A 22,155-nucleotide genomic window follows, 5' to 3' on the forward strand; every position below is an offset into this window, starting at 1 on the left:
GGAGTATCATTCTCAAAGGAAATACATGCCTTGAGCCAATAAAAAGGTACAATAGGTCATTTATGGGACTGACTGCTTTCACATATTTGGCCAGTAGTCTGGATGGTAAATTTTGTGGGGAAGGGAGCATAGATAAAAATGTTTGAGGCCCATACTTTTTTTGTTATTATTGATGAAGTTGGTGCTGACATCTCTAAAATCTGATTAAAGATGTTATATTCTCCAGGGCTTCATTAATAGGGTATGTTGGCACAGAAAAGTCAAAACCAGACAGAGAAATTAATATTTATTTTCCATAACTAGATGGTAGAGTCTCAAGCAAAGGACCACTCATCTCTTGGCTGCTAACTAGTCCATAATTTGAATTCCTCCATGGTTACAGCACCTTTAAAAACTACCAGTTACGAATATAAACCAAGCTAGCTGCTGCATTAAGCCATATGTGTAGAGAAGTTATTTACATACTTCTAAAGCACAGTGGGGCCAGAGAAAGCTCCTGAAAAGCCTTACAATGAATTGTGGCCTGTCAGAGCCTTTGAAAGTGTTAAGTAGCATGCAAGTGCTGACATTGTTTTATTGTCCTACCAAATAACTATGGCAATATCATGCCATCGCCCCACAGAGTTTAACATATCATTTGCATTTACAGTGTGAAGTTGTTATTAAAGGCAGGCTATTTTTGCAAGTGCAAATGTTGTATCTTTTCTCTTTCCTCTCTTGTTGTGCACAGTATTTAAGAACCTGCTGCTCAACCACCTGTTCATGTTTATTACTGTGAGAATTACCAGCAATCTTCATTCCTTGGTTATAATACTGCCCCAAACTTAACTAGGATGATGGGCTTCAGAAAGAGGGTATATTGAGTTGGGTGCCAAGATCCCAGGAAATGTATGGCACAGTTTTGTCTGACTTGGAAAGGATCAGCCTCCTCAAGGCCATGCACATTCTTCCTCTTGACAGCAAGATCTCTAGGGAAGGGCTCCTTCTGGTACTTGCCTTTGGGGCATGGGGTTGTCCATTTGCCCATTTTAACATGCGTGTGCCCAAGCCCTTGAACTTCCCTTCTCTGGACCACATCACTACAAATATCCACTGGGTCAGGAAAACTCTTGGGCTCCAAGGTTAGCTTGACAGCATCCTGGTGAAAAAATGGAGTATTTGTTACAAAGATCTCTTCCACTCAGCTGGAGTTCATTTTGATAGTGGTTTCATCTATGTAAAGGATGTGGACAAGATTAAATTATCTGTTTCATTGCCCATTTGGCTTGGAGACACTGTGCAATGGTCTTGGTTTTATGATAATGTTGGTGAAAATCTAGAATCCAGGATGTGAGCTAAACAAAGATAGACCAAGATGTCTCCTGCTCTTGCAACCTAATCTATGCACACCTCTGCCATTACCAGGAGGAAAGGACTAAAAAAGAGAGAGAGAAAGGAAAGGAAAAGTGAAGAGAATAAGAATCGACAAAGGAAGAGAGGAAGAAAAGAAATCTACATGCTGGCCTAGTAGAGCCACACTGAATACACAAGGCTCGCAGGGGTCCTCAAACTACGGCCCGCGGGCCACATGCGGCCCGCCGAGGACATTTATCCGGTCCGCCAGGTGCCGCTGCCTGTCCTGCTTAGCAGCTGACTCGTCCCAGGCCCGCAGTGCGCATAGGAATTTGTTCATAGTTTTTTTTTAAACTATAGTCCGGCCCTCCAACGGTCTGAGGGACAGTGAACTGGCCCCCTGTTTAAAAAGTTTGAGGACCCCTGCATCTAGCGAATGCTACAGACCAGTAATTAAATGTAACAAGAGCCCAGCCAGTGTGGCTTAGTGGTTGAGCATCGACCTGTGAACCAGGAGGTTACGGTTTGATTTGCAGTCAGAAAACATAAGTGGGTTATAGACTCCATCCCCAGTAGGGGGAGTGCATGAGGTAGCCAGTCAGTGAGTCTCTCTCATCACTGATGTTTCTCTCTCTGTTTCTCTCCTCCCTTCCTCTCTGAAATCAATGAAAATATATTTTAAAAAAGTGCAACAAGAACCTCGAGTCCTGCTAAGCAGGATGAAAGGGGTAGCCGGTAGCCTAAGTGAATCTGAGCCACATTCACACCTTGGCCACCCTGGGCTCTCACAGAGGGTTCTAGTTTCCTTGAAGGCACCTGGGCCACTTGGGAGGCACTCTGAAGGAGACATGGGATTTTCAGGCATCCGGATTGAGAAACTGGATTACAGGGGTGGGGGTGAGGGGGAGATAAAAGGTGTTTCTTGACAAGGAGGCAGAGAACCTATGCTGGGGTGGAGAACATGAAGGATAGGGACTCTCCTTCAGAATAGAGAACTGGTCAGTGGAAAGAGTGGGGGCCACACTTGATAAGGGCCATGGGGATTTAGAAATGTTAAAAGTTTGTCAATCAAGTCTTTTTTAAAAAAATATATATATTTTATTGATTTTTTACAGAGAGGAAGGAAGAGTGACAGATAGTCAGAAACATCTATCAGCTGCCTCTTGCACACCTCCTACTGGGGATGTGCCCGCAACCAAGTTACATGCCCTTGAGCGGAATCGAACCTGGGACCTTTCAGTCCGCAGGCTGACACTCTTCCACTGAGCCAAACCAGTTTTGGCAGTCAATCAAGTCTTTAAGAGTAGACAACCCCCGTGCTATTTAAAACCATCTGAAGTGTAGAGGAGAGAAGCAAAGCCTCTAAATTATTTTGTGATGTAGAATACTTTTGATGACAAAAACCTGTCAAAGATATCAAAATGAAAGAGAATTATGGACCATGTATAAGTACAAGCCTCTCAGACGAAATGCTAGTAACCAGAAACCAGCAGAACTTTAAAAGAACAGACTTCCTTCTGGGAAGACAAAGGTAGTTCTACACTAGGAAACCTAGTTATATAATTCCCCAAATTTCTTAAAGGAGTACAATCCTTTCGCCCTCTCCATTGGTGCATCAACGTAAACTGGGAGTTCACAGATGCATCTTACTGATCTGCTTGAAGTGAGTTTCAATTCGTGGTCAACATTGGGTTACTGCACATAAAAACCTGCATCCGCAGCTTTCTTTGGAAATTGCACCATCTACCATAACACGCTGGCCTCTCCCGTTGCTACAATTAGCTGCAGCTGCAGACGTTGTTGCCGCTTCTCCCAGAGCCTGGATCTAGTTCTGCAGAACCCCCACCACTCCAACTCCCCGGTGTCACTGGCCTGATTATTTACTTGATCAGCTGACCCTGAATATATTCACTTACAGCCCTTGGTCGTTCCGTAAGGCTTCTTTCACTTGTACAATTTAAAGATTCTAAAATTCAGTCCAGCTGTCAGTTTAGAAAACTGTTCCTTTCCATATTACTTAAAAGCCTAGCATTTTGAGCTAATGTGAGTGTAGCAAGCTCTGGCCCTATGCTTTTCTTTCTTTTTCCATTTGCTTGTAGCAGACTATCCTTGGTTACCATGGTGATTACCATCCCTTAATGATACACTGCTACCGCATGGGGAATGTAATTTTCTTTAAGCTCAGTGGAAAGCAGTGGGGAACAGTAGTCAGTATAAAAGCTTTCTCCCCCGTCGGTCCCTAGGTGCTCCTCAGTCGCCACAGAGGACAAGAGCAAGCTGCTGATCAATCTCCCCAAACAAACCAACACGAGAGCGCTGTCAGGATTTAAATACCCTCCCCAGGTCCCAGTGCACATGTGGGAACCCTGAGAAAAGCTATTTTCAACCTCCGAAAAGTGTTCTGCATCAAGTCTCATGGGACTTAATTAAAATAATCACTTTTCACAGCCCAGGCTTTCGGCTCTAACCTCCTGCACAAAACGAGCATCCCGTGCGCCAAGAGGCGCTGCTCACGGGCATTCTGAGCGAGTAACATCTCTAACTGCACACTCTCCTGCTGGCAGGGATCCCATGGTCTGCATCTGGCGCTTTCTGACAAAATTAAGGGCAGAGAGAAGTAAGCCACAGCCCGTGGATCTGCCCAGACTTCCAGGCCTCACTTCTGAGTTGTCAGAGATTCTGACTGTGTCCAAGGAGATGGGAGAATGATACTCTCTCATCCACAAAACTCTCAGCACCAGGGGCTCACTCCCTAGGGTGTCATGTGAGAGGCAGGTTGACTCTGCCCATTGCTGACCTGGCTCACCAGCACTTTGAAGTCTCTAACTCCTAAGGTTCATTAAAAAAAAAAAAAAAAAAAAAAAAGTTTATTGATTTTAGAGACAAAGGGAGAGAGGGAGAGAGAGAAACATCAATAATGAGAGAGAATCATTGATCAGCTGCGTCTTGCATGCCCCCTACTGGGGACTGAGCCCACAACCCCATGTGCCCTGATCGGGAATTAAATCGTGACCTCCTGGTTCACAGATCGATGCTCAACCCCTGACTCACACCAGCTGGGCCTAAGGCTTAAAAATTGAGATAAAATTGACATATGACATTGTGTGAGTTTATGGTGTATAAGGTAATCCAAGGTCCATTTTTAAATCATGGCCAAATAAAAAACTGTGCAAATGAAAGAGGTTAAAATTTTAAAACATGTATTATTATTGTTACTCATTTTATTGTGGTAAGAACACTTACATGAGACCTATCTACCCTCCTAAACAGATTTTTAAGTGTATGATACAGTATTGCTATCTATAGGTAGAATGTTGTAGAGCAAATCTCTAGAACTTGTTATTTTGCACAGCTAAAAATTTATACCGTTAATTAGCAATTTACCATTTCCCCCTCCTCTAATGTTGAATTTTAAGAAAGGAGTTACTAGACTAGAGCAGTGATTTTCAACTGGTGCCGAAAGAATGTTTAAAACACACAATACCTGATGAACAGCCAAGACAACGATAGCTGTCAGGTGTGAATGCCCTGTCATATAATAGAGTTGTGTCTTACTGGTCACATCACATAATAAGGTTGCGTCTGATAATTCTTGGTACCAGAAATCCTTATATATAAGTATAGGTGTCTGATTTTTTAAAAAGTCACTTTGGAACAAAAAAGGTAGGTAATTACTATTATTATTATTTTCTGTAACCAAAAATACTTTATTTTCAGATTGGCAAAAAATATAACATTTTTTTGTGTGCTACAGAATTTTAGTTTGTGTGCCATGAGATGAAAAAGGCTGAAATTGCTAGACTAGAGTCACCACTACAGGTCTTCCCTTCTCCTTTCCTCTTCCCTGCCCCTTCAAATTTCCATACAGTTAAAATTTGATTAAAATAAATAGCTGAATAGATATATGATACAGCAAATAGAATCTAGGTATGCAGAGTGTCCATTGTAAAATTATTTCAACTTTTCAATGCAAAAAATTTTCATAGTAAATATCGAAAAGTGAGTAAATGACTAAAGTGGAGTTTACAAATGGGTGGCCCACAGACCATGTAAGACCCATAGACAGGATTTATTTGGCCATCAAGGAATTTTTAATTACATTAAAAAAATCTGGATTTCTAGTTTTTCTAGAAAAATTAGGAAATCTGATGACAGCAGGACCCACATTCTTGCATGACAACAGTTGCCTGGAGCTGGGAGTGGCTGCCTCCTTTCACTGGGGCATGTCCCCACTAGATAGGACTCCTCATTTATGTTACTTCCATGGCCAGCTTCTCCGTTGATGACTCTGACCCAGAGCAACCTCAAGAGGTGGGGAAATGTGATAAAAGGGCAGCTTAATGCTGTGTGTGTCTGCACGTGTGGGCAGGAAAACGCAGTCCTGCACCTTGTCTTGGTTTTATATGGCTGCGGGCAGAGCCTCCTCCTACCCCATCCTGCTCACAGCCTCCCAAGACTCTGCTCAGTGCCATGCCTTGAAGTTCAGCAGGCAAAGTAGCCCATACACAGGCCTGGATGTGGCTATAGCGAAAGAAAAGTATTGGGCCTCACTGAGCAAGGCGGCATGTGTTTTAGAATGCTTGCCTTCTGACTAAAATAAAAAATAGAAAGAAGCTAGTGTGGCTGGAGCATGGGTCCATTTAGTGCCTGTCAGTGCACTAAATAGACCATCTCCTATCAACTTGTTGCCACCACGATTTATCACAAAGCTTTGTTGTTAGGTACCAGGCAAAGAGAGCCATGCAGAATTCGGGTGTCCTAGAACCTCAACTTGATGTGTACATATCATTGTGGGAAAATTCCCTTTTGTTTTTCTTTCTGGCATGAAAAAGGTTTGTGGGTTAAAATACGTTCTCAGAGAATGCGTGCTGCAGAGATCCATAGTTGAAAGGATGCTTTCACTGGGCGTGCTGTGCCTCCGAGGTCTGTGCTGGGGTGGGAGGTCCTAGGGTGGGAGCCATGTCTACTAAATCTGCTATTTTTCTAGTCAGTCCACCGTGAGTGCTGTAAGGAGCGTAATACATCCTCCTCGGTCCCTTTGCCCTTCTTACTCTTCCTCCAGTGCTTTCTACTGAGCTTGGAGAACAGTCTGTCCCTTTCCTTGGCCAACTGTCCTTATGTGGTCTGACCCCTGGTGATTTTCCAGTCCCTTGTAGTCCTGCTCTTCCCTCCCCTTCCCATCTCCAGCCACACTGGCTTCTTTCTATTTTTGAACACCCATAGCTTGTCCCCACCCGGGGCTGCTGCGCAAAGTGCTCTGCCCTCTACCTGGACCACTCTCCCTTCAGCTCTTGGCCCTGCTGGCTCCTTCTCCTCATTTGAGCTTTGGGTCACATACCAGCTCCTCAGAGGTCTTTCCTGACCACCTCCCTCTCCCTTCATGCTCCGTTTCTAGTACGTTATGTCCTCATTTTTTCATTGCAATTACAATCTAAAATTATTTTCATTTACTAGTATCTGCCTCTTCCACTTCAATACAAGCTCCACAAAAGCAAGGACCTTGTTTCTTCCTCACCACAGAACATCCCTGTTCCTGGAACATGCATTTAATCTGCAAATGTCCACACCCAGGGAGGCGTGGGAAGGGTAACAATTGTGAGCCTGCAGGCGTAAAAAAGAATATTGTACTGCAAAAAAAAAAAAAGTCTATACACACATTTAATGCTCCTGATTTAGGCCTGACTTTCAGGATGGACTTTGGCTGTTTGTTATATCCGGATGCCAATATTAAAACTGTGTGAGAGAAAGAGTTAGATTTGAAAGAGTTAGGTTTATCTCCTTAATTATGATTTTATAAAATGGCTTTGACTGGTGACACAAAAGGCAAGGTTGCCACCTAGTGTTCAGATGTGTGACACCAGCAGAACCTTTTTAAAAAATTGGGAGTCTATAGAAAGTCCAGCTTCCACAATCTGCTGTAATACAGACCAGGATTTACCAAGGGGCTCATTCCCCACAATCGAGTGTCTCTGCAGAGGCTCCAGACGGATTCCTTCCATCTCCTGGGCTTCTGCCAAAAGTCGAGATAACGTCTTTGTTAGCTACTAAAGAAATCCACAGCAATAAGACAGCTGGCTAGCTTAGTTTCCTAAGGTAGCATATTCTCCAGACTGTGTTTTTTAAAATTCCACCTGCCTCCTCTGTCAATGTGTGCTACTTCTAAAATAAGGAAATCAACATTATCCTATCTAATAAAAGAGTAATATGCAAATCAACCATGACTCCGCTACACCCACAAGTCACGCCCACCAGCCAATCAGGAGCGAGTATGCAAATTAACCCCCCAACAAAGATGGCTGCAGCCACGGAGCGAGCAGGAGGCTTGGGTTTCCCCAGCCATGGAGGAAGCCAAGTTTCCACAGCCCTGGCCTGCCTTGGCCTCTGCTTAAGGCTACAGTTTCAATTATAGAAGATAAATAAATCCCAACAAAAATGGCTGTGGCCACGGAGCGAGCAGGAGGCTTGGCTCCGCTCCAGGCTACAAAGTTTCAATTATAGAAGATAAATAAACCCCAGATACCAGGGCCTCCGCTTGGGTCGCTGGGGGTGTGTGGCCGGCCTGCAAACTACCACAGGCCCCTCGCCCAGGCCACCCCATGCCCCAAGGGAACCCCCACCCTGATCCGGGACACCCTTCAGGGCAAACCAGCTGGCCCCCACCTGTGCACCAGGCCTCTATCCTATCTAATAAAAGAGTAATATGCAAATTGACTGTCACTCCAGCACACAAGATGGCTGCCCCTATGTGGTCAAAGATCCTGCCTCCATGTGGACACAAGATGGCTGCCACAAGATGGCCAGCAGGGGAGGGCAGTTGAGAGGGACAAGGCCTGTAAGGGAGAGCAGTTGGGGTTGATCAGGCCAGCAGGGGAGGGCAGTTGGGAGAGACCAGGCCTGCAAGGGAGGGCAGTTGTGGGCGATCAAGCCTGCAGGAGAGGGCAGTTAGGTGTGACCAGGCTGGCAGAGGAGGGAAGTTGGGGGCGACCGGGCCTGCAGGGAAGGGCAGTTGGGGGGGACCCAGGCCTGCAGGGGAGAGCAGTTGAGGGGGGACCAGGCCTGCAGGGGAGGGCAGTTAGGGGAAAACAGGCTGGCAGGGGAGCAGTTAGGCATCAATCAGGCTGGCAGGGGAGTGGTTAGGGGGTGATCAGGCTGGCAGGCAGAAGCGGTTAGGGGCAATCACGAAGGCAGGCAGGCGAGCAGTTGGGAGCCAGCAGTCCTGGGTTGTGAGAGGGATGTCCGACTGGTAGGATCAGGCCTAAACGGGCAGTCGGACATCCCTCGAGGGGTCCCAGATTGGAGAGGGTGCAGGCTGGGCTGAGGGACACCCCCCCCCCGTGCACGAATTTCGTGCACCGGGCCTCTAGTAGAAAATAGAACTACCACCTCAGCTGCTTTTCGCCCTGGCAACACAGGGAAAAATGTATTTCTCAAGGTTCAGGAACACACGAGCTATTCAGACCCCTAATTGGTTGTGACCACGCACAAGACTCACCTGCACTGAAAGGTTGTGGTGGCCTTAGGCTGGGCATTTCTCACCCCTGAGCCATATGCTAAAAATGAGCAGGACAGAGGGGAGCTGTGGAAAGTGGCTGGATGAGGGTGGCACCAGGGCAAACCACATCATAAAGAGCCTGGGTTATAGTCTCCTAAGATATCGCTCCGGGAAACTGGGTTATTAGTAATGATGGAAAATGGGTGGTGAGATAAGCCAGTGGATGGAAATAACCATGGCAACCAAACTATCCATTTTCTTATTTCACGTTCCTTGAGACTAAAAATAGATCAAGTGTAGGTCATTGCAAACAAGTCCAGCAATGGTTTCCATCTCCTGCTACAGCTTTTGCTGGCTTTTTTAATGGGCATGTGCAGAAATGTTCTCCTAACCTTAAAAAATTATTATGTACCTTTTGTTCTAACCATTAGTCTGTGCTCTATATATTGTCTTAATGTATATAGTCTTCTATTCTCACTTTACAAAATATTTTCTAAGAGCAAATATAAATAGATATGAAATTACAAAGCAAGAATTGGAATGTTTTTTGGAAACCACCTACTCAATGCATGGATCTTTTTTTTTGTCATCCTAAGTAATGTAGGCTCCATTTAAATCTCTTCAGTGACAAGGAGCTCACTACCTCACGATGTAGCAGTTCCATAATTTAATTAATGGTTGGAACGTTCTTTCTCTATTTCCATTTACTCCTGCAGTTGATATTTATTTAGTATCTCTTTGCCAGGCACTGTGCTAGGAATTTTGAATGTAGTGATGAAGAAAATGAACTCAGTGCCTGAACACACAGAAGTTTCAGTCTGCTTCCTCGTACCTCTCCTGGGGGTATGTGCAATCAGAAACAATACAGAACACGAACACGGACTTTTTCCCATATGAGAGTCCTGTAAAGTTTGAAAACCCTTAGATTTTCCTGTACTGACACAGCTTGTGTTATTAGGGAGGATTCCTTGGATGCAAGTGAATGAATGAACAAAATCCCTGGACAAAAATGGATCTATTTGAGCAAAATTGGGTAGCTCAGAAAATTGAAGGAAGAGAAGAATCAGGTCTGGAGAAAGCAGAGTAAGAGGCAGCTTTGGAGACTAAATAGCAGGAACTAAAGAACAGTTTTTTTTCAAGGTGCTGCTTTTGTTTTCAGTCTTTGGCCCCTCTGACCAAGATTCAAATTGTAAGAATGGCCCAGCTTGGATCCCATGCCGACCCCATGCTGGGTGGCATGGAACTTCTTGATGTCCACATAGAATGTAGCCAATGAAGCAAAGGGCATTCCTACAAAGAAAGATCAAGGAACTGCTGCCAGAGGAGGAGGAATGAATGCTGGAGGCAAAACCAATAAATGACCACTACAGTTGCCATCTCAATCTCCATTCTTGGGCAGACAGGCCACTTGACTGCGAGGCTTGCTAGATTGATCTCAGTCTCTAGTTAGAATCCCCAGGTCTGCCTCACCTTCATTCGTCAGGGTGACTTTGATGACCTCATCCTTTGGGCCTCATTCTACGTTAGGTTTTCCCTGGGAGGCCCAGGAGGAGCCCAGCTACCTTCCTGCAGCCGCGGGCAGTGATGATGAAGAGTCAGCTCTTCCTTTTGAAATCTGTCTGCTGGGTCTAGCCCAGGCACCAACACTGCCCCAAACCTTGCCCTTATCGCCAAACAAGCATATTTACAACCAAACTTGTGATCCGAATCCACTCCTCAGTTCACCGTTTCACCCACGAGCACATCACAGTGGACTTGATGTAAGTAAATGAGCTCAGTTGTTTCATATGCTTGTTCTTGGGAATCAGTTAGTTTTACAAGTACATCCTAGATTTCTGCTGGAGATTAATGTCAAGACTAAATAACTGTATATCTACTTTCGATAAGGGAAACATCGTTAACAGTTTCCAGTATTCTGGCAGCGCTCCATGGTTTTTTGGAGATTACTACAGTATCTCTGATCATGTCTGCAGTCTCCTTGAGTGCTTGGAATAGAACTAACTTGGGTTCAGTGTCACACATCCTTTTAAAGCTGCCAGCTGTACTCGCTCACACACTCACATAGCTCACCTGGTTTGAACACCAGTCTTTTTGCTGGAGGAGGCCAGAGAGCAGTTGACTAGATCTGCCTTCACCCTGAACAACTGTGTCGGGTCTAAAAGAGCAAGAGCTTTGCAACTGGAAAGACCTGGGTTTAAGCCCTCTCCCTGTCTTATACTCATTGTGTGGCCTTGATTCAGTTATTTACCTATTTCATATCTTTGTATTGAAGAAATGAAAAGTCTTTTCAAAAGAGAAATACTAAGACAGTAGCAATCCTAGGAAGCAGCTACCACCTTAGGACTGGGGAGTGGATGGAAGAGTCTGGGATTGGTAAGGTCTGGAACTTGAGAAGGGGCCCTGCCAAGCTGAAACTCAGACCTCTGAGAAAGGTCGCTGCTCAGCTGTACTGTTGTCTTAGGAGCTTGACGGCGGCTCCTGTGGGGTGAGACCCAGACCTCTAAGGAAGGTAACTGACTGCTGGTGCTCATGTCCCCAGGAGAGATAATGGTGCTGGTTCTGCGAGTGTTGGAAAAATGCAAACCAGAATCAAATGTTGCTACCAGAACAACCTGCGGCTGCTGCCGGGGTGAAATCCATTGCTAGGATGGTGCCGACAAAAACAGTAAGACAAAAGGAACAGAAGGTACACGGAGGAGCGCTCCCTTCTTCCTCCAGCCTTGAAGTCTCCCTCTAGTGCCAACTATTGGCAAAGCCTAACAGGGATCCAGTTGATAAAGGAGAACTGAGGGTTGCAGTTTCCCGCCCTCAAAATCACAGAGCAGTATGAAAGGGTGTGTTTGATGCTGGGAAACAATTACTTAACTGTCTACTCATTTGGCTACTCAGCATTCACAGACACCTTGCTTCCCTATGGACTTGCACGCACGGAAAACAACTTCAGGCTGCTGCCTGACAAAGTGCAACTTCCTTTACACAAACGAAGATGTTCTTCATCGCACTGTATCTCAATGTCCCAACAGCCCTCAGCGGTCACTGTATCTACCTCTGGGAGACAGTCATATCATTCAGCTTCCAGTTATCTTAGTTGCTCTCGGGTTCAAAATCCCATCACAACATTCTATTACTGAAAGACTACATTGTCTTCTGTAAAACTAGAGACCCAGTGCACTAAATTTGTGCATGGGGGGGGAGGTCCTCTCAGCCCAGCCTGCACCCTCTCCAATCTGGGACCCCTCGAGGGATGTCCGACTGCCTGTTTAGGCCCCACAGGGATTGGGCCTAAACCAGCAGTCGGACATCCCTCTCACAATCTGGGACCACTGACTCCTAACTGCTCACCTGCCTGCCTGCCTGATCACCCCTAACTGCCCTCCCCCCCGATGGCTTGGTCACCTCCAACTGTCCACCCTGCCGGCCTGGTTGCTCCTCACTGCCCCCCTCTGCTGGCCTGGTCACCCCTCACTGCCCCCCCTGCTGACCTGGTCACCCTTAACTGTCCCCCCCCCCTGCCGTCCTGGTCACCCCACTCAGCCTGCTGTTCAGTTGTTTGGTCACCCCTCACTGCCCCCCCTGCCAGCCTGGTCGCCCCATGTAGCCTTCTGTTCAGTTGTTTGGTCATCCCTCACCAACCCCCCTGCTGGCCTGGTTGCCCCACACAGCCCGCTGCTCAGTCATTTGGTCGTCCCTCACTAACCCCCCTGCTGGCCTGGTCACCCCACGCAGCCTGTTCAGTCGTCTGTTCGGTTGTTTCGGTTGTGACAGTCACTTAGGCTTTTATATATATAGATAGTGAGGGCAAGAAGAAGAAATACAAAATTAGTGTAAATTAGGGGTCAACAAACTCCAACCCATGGGTCAAATCCAAATTTTAAAATAAAAGTTTATTAAAACCAGCAACACCCATTGATTCACATAATATCTATGGCTGCTTTCAGGCTACAATGGCGGAGGTAAATACTTGTAACAAAGATCATATGGCCCTCAAAGCCTCAAATATTTATCATCTGGTCTTTTCAGAAAATTTTACCCTGCTTTAAACACACATACCCAGACACACATTCTGTAACTGTCCTATTCCAAGTTTTCTATGCTCTCAGTCAGAACCTGAGCTAGTTCTTTACGTGGTGAAGTAGCCCAAATATTCATTCCTGAATGAATGTTAGAATGAATTCAGAAGTGTCTGAATCCTCAATGGTTCTGCATTTTTTTTTTTTTTTTTTTTTTTGGTTGCTGAAGTTTTCCATTAACTTTTGTTATTGGCCATGGAAGTGCCCCAGAGAATCCCCTGAGTTCTGTGATCCTACCTTCATTTTTTAATAGCAATACAATTGGTTCTTGGTGATCAGAATAAATCATCCCAGCCTGTAGAGCAATCTTCTTCTTTACCTGTTGGTTGAGGAACATGAGGACCCCCAATTGACCAGGTGCCTATTTCAATGAAAACATTGGTGCGTACCCAAAATGAATTATTCTTCCCTCAAAACAGTACAGATCACTATTGCAGGGGTGCGATGCAATAATTTGCAAGAAGGTTAGTAGATATAATCATGAGAGGAGCCATTCCCTTATCCACCCATTCATGCCTGGACCCTGCATGCTGACTATGGATGAAAGAGCACCAAACATTGGTTACTGATGTAAGGCAGAACCCCATGCTTTTAGGATATTGTCTTTTCGGGCACTGTCACCTAGTTTTCAATGGGCCATTCCATCATTCTATTGGGCCAGCTGCTTCTGGGTGATGGGAAACATAGTAAGATAGACAGGCATCTGGCATGTGCTATCTTCCATACAAACTGGTCCAAAAGGCATCCGTGTCAATGACAGGTCAGGCAGGCAGGCCTTCACATGGGGGTGGGTGAGGGGGGCATTCGCTATGTCCTCAGGCAAACAAAGGAGGCCAAACACCACAGGGTACTCTGAATCTTTAGCCCTATCTGGGTGTTCTTTGTGCTTCTTGCTTTCCTTTTTTTTTTTCTGCAAACAGTCCTCTCATGGATACCCTCCTCCAGGGCCTCTCTGCTGTCAAAGGCTCCTCAGAGCAGGAAGAGCTTCCTCTTCTGGAAACTGGGAGGCTTATAAGCTACAGAGGAATTTCTTCCTGCTGAACATCATGGGCGATGGCATTCCAGACCTCTCCAGACTTCATCACAGCTGCATGCCAATGGGCATCATTCTCCTTGGTGGTTCAGCCAGAGCAGGTATTGTGGGTCTGGAACAGGAGTCACCTCTTTCTCTTGGGCATAGCAACTGGGTCAGGATGAGGCAGCCTACTGTGCCTGCACCCCAGGCCACGTCTCAGTCAGCAACGCCCATCACTATGGCCATTACCCAACCCCTTCTTTAACATTTAACGCAACATAGTTGATGTGAATTAAATCCAACCTTATTTTGGTCATTTCTGCCAAAGTCATACTTAGTGAAAGTAATTTGAGTACATGGTTATCAAAAGTTATACCAGGCTTTCACTGGCCCCATAAAAGTATTATGTGAAATCCTGGAAAGGAACAAACAAACAAGATTCTGGATAAGCTCAAATACTAAGAATTATTAATTTGTAAGTATGCATATATATAAATGTGCAAGTGCTTTTTAATAAAATAAGAGCAATGATGTTTTTGTGTTGCCACGTTTAAATGAGTTCTCCAATAATAAATGTTTATATAAACATTTTATATGACATTTCCTATATTTTTTTCATATTTCTTTGCGTCATTGTGCTGTAGAATCAGGGCAGGGCAGGCAGGAGGTCAGAAGCCAGTTTCAGCTCTGCTCTCAACACTACCTAGCCCCCTGTGTGTGACCCTGGGCTTAACATCTCTGGGTCTGTTTCCTCACCTGTAAAATGAAATGAGTAGGTAAGATGATTTTAAGGTCTTTTTCATTTTAAAACTATGGTATGAAGTGACAAGTGATATAATATCATATGATATAACTGATAAAAGGATAAGGCAGGGACTGCATTAGCTATGGACAACCATACTGTTCATATTTAAACTCCAACTCTTTTAAGCCTAATAGGTTATTTTAAATGTTCCAGATAAAGCAACTATCAGTTCATCTGAAATAAATATGGTATATCTGCTCTGAGTACATCTTGTTTTAATTTCTCCAGAGAACTGGCACAAGATCGCTCTGATACTTACTGGTAGCAGAGAAATTTAATCTGGGTGCTGGCAGCCAGAAGCACATGGCTGGTGCCTATAAAATCTATACACACTATCCGATCACTTTGAGAGCATTACAGTGGGATTTGTTTGATTCTCTATCTTGTCATGGCTGGGTCAGAATGCCTCTTTTAATAATAAACAGTGACTCCCTGTACTCAACACAGTCTCACTTGAAATATGAGTAAGAGGATGGAGCTTGAGAAAGGTAAGGAGGGACAAAAAGAAAAGGGTCTTGGATGAAAGGTGTCCTGTTAGTTTTATGCATGTATTGGGATCTGGTCCAACACTCCTCTTAGGAGCTCAGACACTTGGAAACGCTTCTGGAAAGGGAAGCAGAGACCAGCATGAGAAAAGTGCAGCTCATCATTTCTTGTGTTGAGGTGCTCGTTCACGTTGAGTACGTGGATCCAGGGAAGCCAGACACTCAGAGTAAAGCAAGAGGCACAGGAATGACTTGACTGAATTTTGGAATTCGGGTCATGAGTTGACATCATTTGTGTCTGGACCAGATTCCCTCACAGAAGACCAGGGCACTGGCTGAGAGGCCTGTGGGGATTAGACTATGAGGTCCTGGGTGTGGAGTAAGAACTCAACAGTGGCAGGCAGGGCTCATGCTTCATGAGCATATATGCAGTGCAGTTGCGCAGGGTCCTCAGCTCAGAAAAATCCCATGCTTGAAGTTTAATGCTCTGTGATTGACATTTTGAAATGTTAATAATTTTATTTTTGAATTTGTGTTTACTAATTGAAGTCAGATGGGACAGTGGAGCATAAACCAGGGACTTGAGGCCTCAACTCAGAAGCAGTCTCGCTTTTCACCAGCTCCTGCTTCCTGCTTTTCAGCCCCCAGCTTCCCTGTGCCCTCCAGCAACCACTGGTGGCCTGGGCCCCTGGTGGGCCTGGGTATGGAAGGAAGGGCTGGAGCCAGGCATGCTCATGCTGCACATGTGTCTCCTATTGAGTTGTGAGACTGAGTCTCACTGGTCCCTCAGTTATCCTCAAGCAACACCAAATAGCAAATGCGAAACACCATGACTGGTCAAGAGAGTTACCACAAAATAAGCAAGTCAGAAAAAGATAAGTATCATATGATCTCACTCATATGTGGAATCTAATGAACAAAATAAACTGATGAACAAAATAGAACCAGAGACACAGAAGCATGGAACAGACTGATGAATTTCAGAGGAAAAGCAGGGGTGAGAGGGGGAAGGGAGTGATTAACCAGGGAACTTATATGCATACTAGATGCCCAGTGCACGGATTTGTGCACTGGTGGGGTCCCTTGGCCCAACCTGTGGGGATCAGGCCGAAACTGGTTCTCTGACATCCCCCAAGGGGTCCCAGATTGCAAGAGAGCAGTTCTCAGGTGATGCACCCCAGAATTGGGCTCCCTCCTCTCTGGTTCCAGGTGCGTCACCTGAGAACCACAACCGCAGCTTGGCAGCTCCTGCATTGAGCATCTGCCCCCTGGTGGTCAGTGTGCGTCATAGTTACTGGTCAGACAGTCGGATGGTTGCTTAGGCTTATATATATATATAGATATGCATAACCCATGGACACAGGCAATAGAGTGGTGAGTACAGGGTGGAAGAGGTTAATGCGGGGGTGGGAGGGAACACATAACACAAACAAAGGGGACATCCATAATCTTTCAACAATAAAGATAAATAGAAACAGAAAAGAAGGAAGAAAGCTTTTTCTTCCGCGTTTTCCACATTTGCACTTTGTACTGGGCCCCACTCATGTAGCCAACACTCGTGAGAGGGATAGCTAATGACTGTGTAAGGCGTGAGCTGGCCTGACGCTTGAACACAGCGGGGAGTAAGGGTGAACAGCAAAACCACAGGTGAAGAGCAAATATAAAGGCCACAGCTAGGCAATGAGACACAGGTTTGAAGCAGGGGAGAGGAGAGGAAGACAAGGAAGTGAAAATCAAGATATAGGCATGGCTAGGGTAATCTAAATCCAAGTTTAAATAGTGGCTGGCGCTTCAATCTTGTTTATACCTGGGTGAGGGCCCATCTGACTCATATGGTCAAAAATGAGGCTGAGCAGTGTTGACTATGTTCTGAGCCCATGTTAGTCCTTGAGAGGGGGAATAAAGGCAGTTACACATTTACCTGATGCTGAATTTGTCTTTTAGCCTTCCTATATGATGGAAAGAATTACCATAATGAAAATTCAGTTATCTGTTATGCATTTAATGTGAATGTAACTATTGAAAAGAATGATGCCATATCTTATAACATTCTTTTTTTTAAAATGTATTATAATCTGTAGAGGAGAAAAAAAACACTTTTACTTTCTCAAGTTTGGCGTCTTCAGATATCTACACTGAGTGGCCAGATTATTATGATCACTGAACGCGTCATAGAGGCCCGGTGCATGAATTCGTGCATGGGTGGGGTCCAGCCAGCCTGGCCAGGGGGAGGGGACATGGGCAGTTGGCCAGCCTGCCTGCTGGTTGAACTCCTGGTGGAGGGGACAATTTGCATATTAGCCTTTTATTATATGGGATATACACTGAGTGGCCAGATTACTATGCGTTCAGAGATCATAATAATCTGGCCACTCAGATTATATGGGGATACTGATAGGAGCTATTGCTCCTGCTCATGAAGGCAGGAACCAGGCAGCAAATTCTCCCCATTTGGGATGCCACAACCTCCCAGCATGTCTTGCTCGGCGCCTCTGAAGTTATGCTGAGTTGGAAAGAGGTGCAAACAATGCTCAGCCCTCTGCTTATTTTTTAACAAGATGGAATTTAATTAAACACAATTTGTGCTCTTAATTTATTCCTCTGGAGCCTTTATAGGCTCAGGGTTACTACTGCTAACTACAGCTTAGAGAGAGGAAAGTTTTTAATATACTTTGAAACAGAAGCTGCTTATCAGTTGGCAGGGGAAGCAGGGAGCAAGCTTGGAAGGAAGTAACATCTGGCTTGTCTGACACCTGACATTTTTATTTATTTAACAAACGCCCCTATAGTGCTTACTGTGGTGTCAGGCACTGTTCCAGGTGCCTTACAAACACTAATTAATTGAGTGCTCATAACAATCAGGGCTGACTTATCCAGGAGGCATAGTGCCTAGGGCCTGGGGAAAACAAGTTTTAATTTCTTTAAAGTCAGGAGAAAAAAATTAGTATAATAACAATGACAATATAATAAGGAACTCAGCCTGGACTGTATTTGTCTTAATACCAGTGTAGTCAATTTTTAATATTATTTTATGGAAGAAGGGGCCCATGAAGGCAAATGTATATAGGGCCCACAAAAATCATAATATAGTTCTAATACCAATTGTACTTTTATGTTAATTTTACAGATGAGAGGACCCACACACACTTATACTAGTAGCCGACAGAGCTGAGACTCAAGTAAGGCAATTTGCTTCTGGCTCCACAGAACACTGTGTTGAGCTGTGCTGACGTGCTCATCAATGAAGTATTTCACATGAATTTTCTAGGTAGCTAACAAATTAGCACTCCACAAAACCAAAATGCTTTGTTTTAATAATTTTGGGAGAAGGTCTTTCCTACATTTTTTACTTCCTGCCTTATTAGATTATCCTGAGCTTAATCTACTCTTTTTCATGATGATAACAGTATCCTTATCCATAGACAATCTTACTGAGTATTTTTTATGTGACTGGAACCCTTCTAAGATTTACTTTACAAGTGCTAACTCTGCCTCCTCACAACCCTCTGAGGCATATAGATTTCTTACTTTTAGATGAGGAAACCCAAGTTAAGTTAAGCTACTTGTCTAAGTTCACCCAACCACTTGAGAGCAATGGAACTCAGCATCCTGGCTCTGAGTGGCCCCTGTCAACCAGGATGAGTAGGAGCTTTGTTGTGCATACAGAGTGATGCTCTCCAGAGCTTTATTCCTATCCTTGCATCTTCAAACCGAGATGTTATTTTAAGTCTGTGTCACCTCTTCAGGGTGTATGTCTTCTCTGTTCTTGTCAGGCAGCTGACTGATAGTTTTAGCTGTGTTTTGCTTCCAGTTTGTACTCACATTTATCACTTGATAAATTAATGAAGGGCCTACGAGGGACCATGTTGTGTTTATTTGCTGCTTCCAAATCACTTTACTGAAGAACCAGAGAGCCCATCATCTTAGTGTTGTGTGTCAGGTAGGTCAACGTGTGCTGTGTGGAGGGTGAGGTGCCCAGTAACCAGCCTTGTGATCCCTACTGCCTGGCTTTGTGAGGGTGATTTTGGATGCTTTGAGGACTTTTGTTGGTTAATGTTCATTTATTTCTTATTTTTCAGTTAAGTTTTCAATGGTGAATGCTGGTAAGTGGCATGGCAGATATATTACATGTAAGGGGAAAATACTACTTGGCATGATACCTTAACCAAGCAAGTGGTTTGACAGAATTCATTTGCCAGGTAACTGCACTATCTTTGTGGTCTTTAAAGAATGGAGTTACAAATGATTTAACTGGAAAGTAAGACTCCATTGGGTTATTCTGACTCCTTTATGGCTCAATCTTGAATGCTAGGCCTGAAGTTGGGAGGGACTCCATTTATCCCCTTACCTATATATCTGTATGTATGTGTATTTCTACATTTATATGTGTATATCAACATAAAATATATAATGTTTTTATATATTGTGTATATATTTTATATATTATGTATATTTCTTATGTTGGAATAAACAAATGGTTTTTACTTGTCTTGACCCCTACTCATATCCAAACATCACATTAGGCATATCCTAAATTTGGCCTTCACGACTATTTTAGATTTTATAATCTAATTGGCTACAACTCTAGGATTTGAAGACTGCTCTCTGACACCAATGATTATTTTCTGTTAACTGCATTCAATTCTTGGCCTTCACAGCCTTCTCAGGAAACACTGCTACTGTGCCCAAGATCTTCTCTGTGCCTGGCCCAGAAGGCTGTGCTGATTGGGAATCAGTTTACAAGTTTGCAGAGGCTTGACAGTTTCTGGGTCCTACTGCTTAGTCATCATGGGTATACCTGAAGCCCTTTGTAGGTTCTGAAATAGTGACTGATATTTTGGCTAGAGAAAAACAGGCAAGGGGTGAGTCGATTTCTTGAAATATTTTCAATTTTTTTTTTAAAGAAATAAGCGAAGTACTCTAGACTGCTACTTAAGTCAGAGTTTATACACTGGTGATGCTCAGGTTGGATGTGAGCCATAGACATGTTTGGCTTTAAATCAATTGCTTTCATTTTAAAAATCTAGAAATTTTACTACATAACCTCCAGACTTCTAACTGCTTTTGCAATTGGGTGATCTGAAAGCACGGGACCTATATTCCTGCACAATTGGCCAGAATGAGATAGTATCTGGCCACTTAGACAGGACATGCACTTAAAAAAAATTATATATATATACATACATATATATACATATATATATATGTATATATATATAATTTCAGAGAAGGGAGAGGAAGAGAGAGATAGAAACATCAATAATGAGAGAGAATCATTGATCAGATTGGCTGCCTCCTGTACAACCCACCACACTGGGGATCAAGCCTGCAACCCGGGCATATGCCCTGACCAGGAATTGAACCATGACCTCTGGTTCATAGGTTGATGCTCAACCACTAAGCCATGCACTTTTTTTTTTGGTCACAATCAATTTGCAGTACAATTTGCTTACTTACATGACCTGCCTGTGCCCTGAAGCGTTTTATTTTATATCCCCTACTATGAATCAATGAAGGAGGCAAGCTCAAAAGCTCAAGACCACAGTGCCTATGCTTAATTTCCTGTTTAGTTTATATAATCTTAAAAATTAATATTGAAAAGCAATACTCATAAAAAAGTTAAAACAAGGTAGAAACGTGTGTAGTAAAAAGTATAAGTCCGCTGACCCCACTGATCTAACAATTCCCTTTCCTTGGTCCAAGAAATAATACTGGTAATAGTATCTTTTATATTCATTTATATATTTTCTATGAATAAAGTTTTTTTTAAAAAACCCAACTGGGGCTATCTACTTTTTGTAAGGCTGTAAGTGTATATAAATACAGACTTACAAAAGAGTCCCACACATGAAGGAGAGCAATGTGGTATATTAAAGTAATTATCTGTATAATTAACAAAAACTCTTGGTGCAATTTCCAAATATTTGAAAAAAATGTTTTTTAATTACCTGGCTAATTAGTTTCATTAGTCATTCTCTTGGATCCTTTCTTCATGGAAGGAATCCATCCATTCAGTAGACATTCATTGAATTCCTTTTATGTTCAAGGTGCTCTGTGAGGTAAAGTGGAAAATACAGAGATGAATTGAAAACAAAATCAACAACATTAATATAAGAAAATAGTGAGTATTTTCTCCTAAAGGAATGAGGTGAAGGTATTGAATTTTGAATTGAACATGGCCCACTGTCTATTTCTAAGATTTGAAGGACACTTAAAAGTCCTAGATATAATCCAAACCTGAAAAGGTGAAGCAAAGGAAGAGGTTCAGCTGAGCGGGGAGGGCGTGCATGATGCTTAGTTGGTAGGAGGTGGACCGGCCATGTGAGGTGAAGATGAAGGAGAGCTCACTGAAAAAGCATCATTTCTCCTGGCACAGACCTGCAGGCATTTGGTCTGTGTTCAGACAGAAAAAGATATGACTGCAGTTCCTTTTCTTTCCTAAAGTAAATTTCAATGACAATTTTGATAAAATGAAACTGGAAAGAGAGAGCTTCAAAAGTAGACATAAAAGATGCACTCAAGAGCCTGGCCAGATGTACTCATGAGAAATTTAAGGAGAAAGAAATTTTGTCTTATATTTCAGTTACCTGGGAACAAAAATTTGTTGTTGTTGAATACTCTCCTTGAATTGGAGAATGGTAAAAATTGCCAATCTTTACAAAAATAAACAACCAAAACCAAACCAAAACCCCATATGGTTATCTTAAGTGCTTTCTTCCCCCTCTAATTTTTTTTTAGACTATTGGGCCTCTTGGAAATAATAGAAAATACCCATCTGTTATAGATCTACAGTCATTTCTAGATAAGACATAAGGGGAACCTACAGCACACCCAGAGTTCCAAAGATATGTCACCATTCACAAATCCTTTATTTTGCTCTCCAGCAACCTGATGCTTTTATATGCTCATCATGGATGAGTAGTTGAGTTATGCAAATCTAGTTTTGACATGCATAA

At 43.6% G+C, this 22,155-nt stretch overlaps 1 long non-coding RNA gene across 1 annotated transcript in view; it reads right to left on the reverse strand.

Annotated features, from left to right (window-relative positions):
- Positions 1-269: 269 nt before the first annotated feature.
- Positions 270-22,155, reverse strand: part of LOC308253123 — a 31,162-nt gene continuing 9,276 nt past the window's right edge. Inside the window, exons 2-3 of the long non-coding RNA XR_013961102.1 lie at positions 21,148-21,251; positions 270-1,138 (exon numbers count right to left, since the gene is read on the reverse strand). This is a non-coding gene — a long non-coding RNA (uncharacterized lncRNA). The remainder of the gene's footprint in view (positions 1,139-21,147; positions 21,252-22,155) is intronic.

This window comes from Plecotus auritus (assembly GCF_963455305.1).
Source record: "Plecotus auritus genome assembly, chromosome: 7".
Classification (NCBI taxonomy): domain Eukaryota; kingdom Metazoa; phylum Chordata; class Mammalia; order Chiroptera; family Vespertilionidae; genus Plecotus; species Plecotus auritus.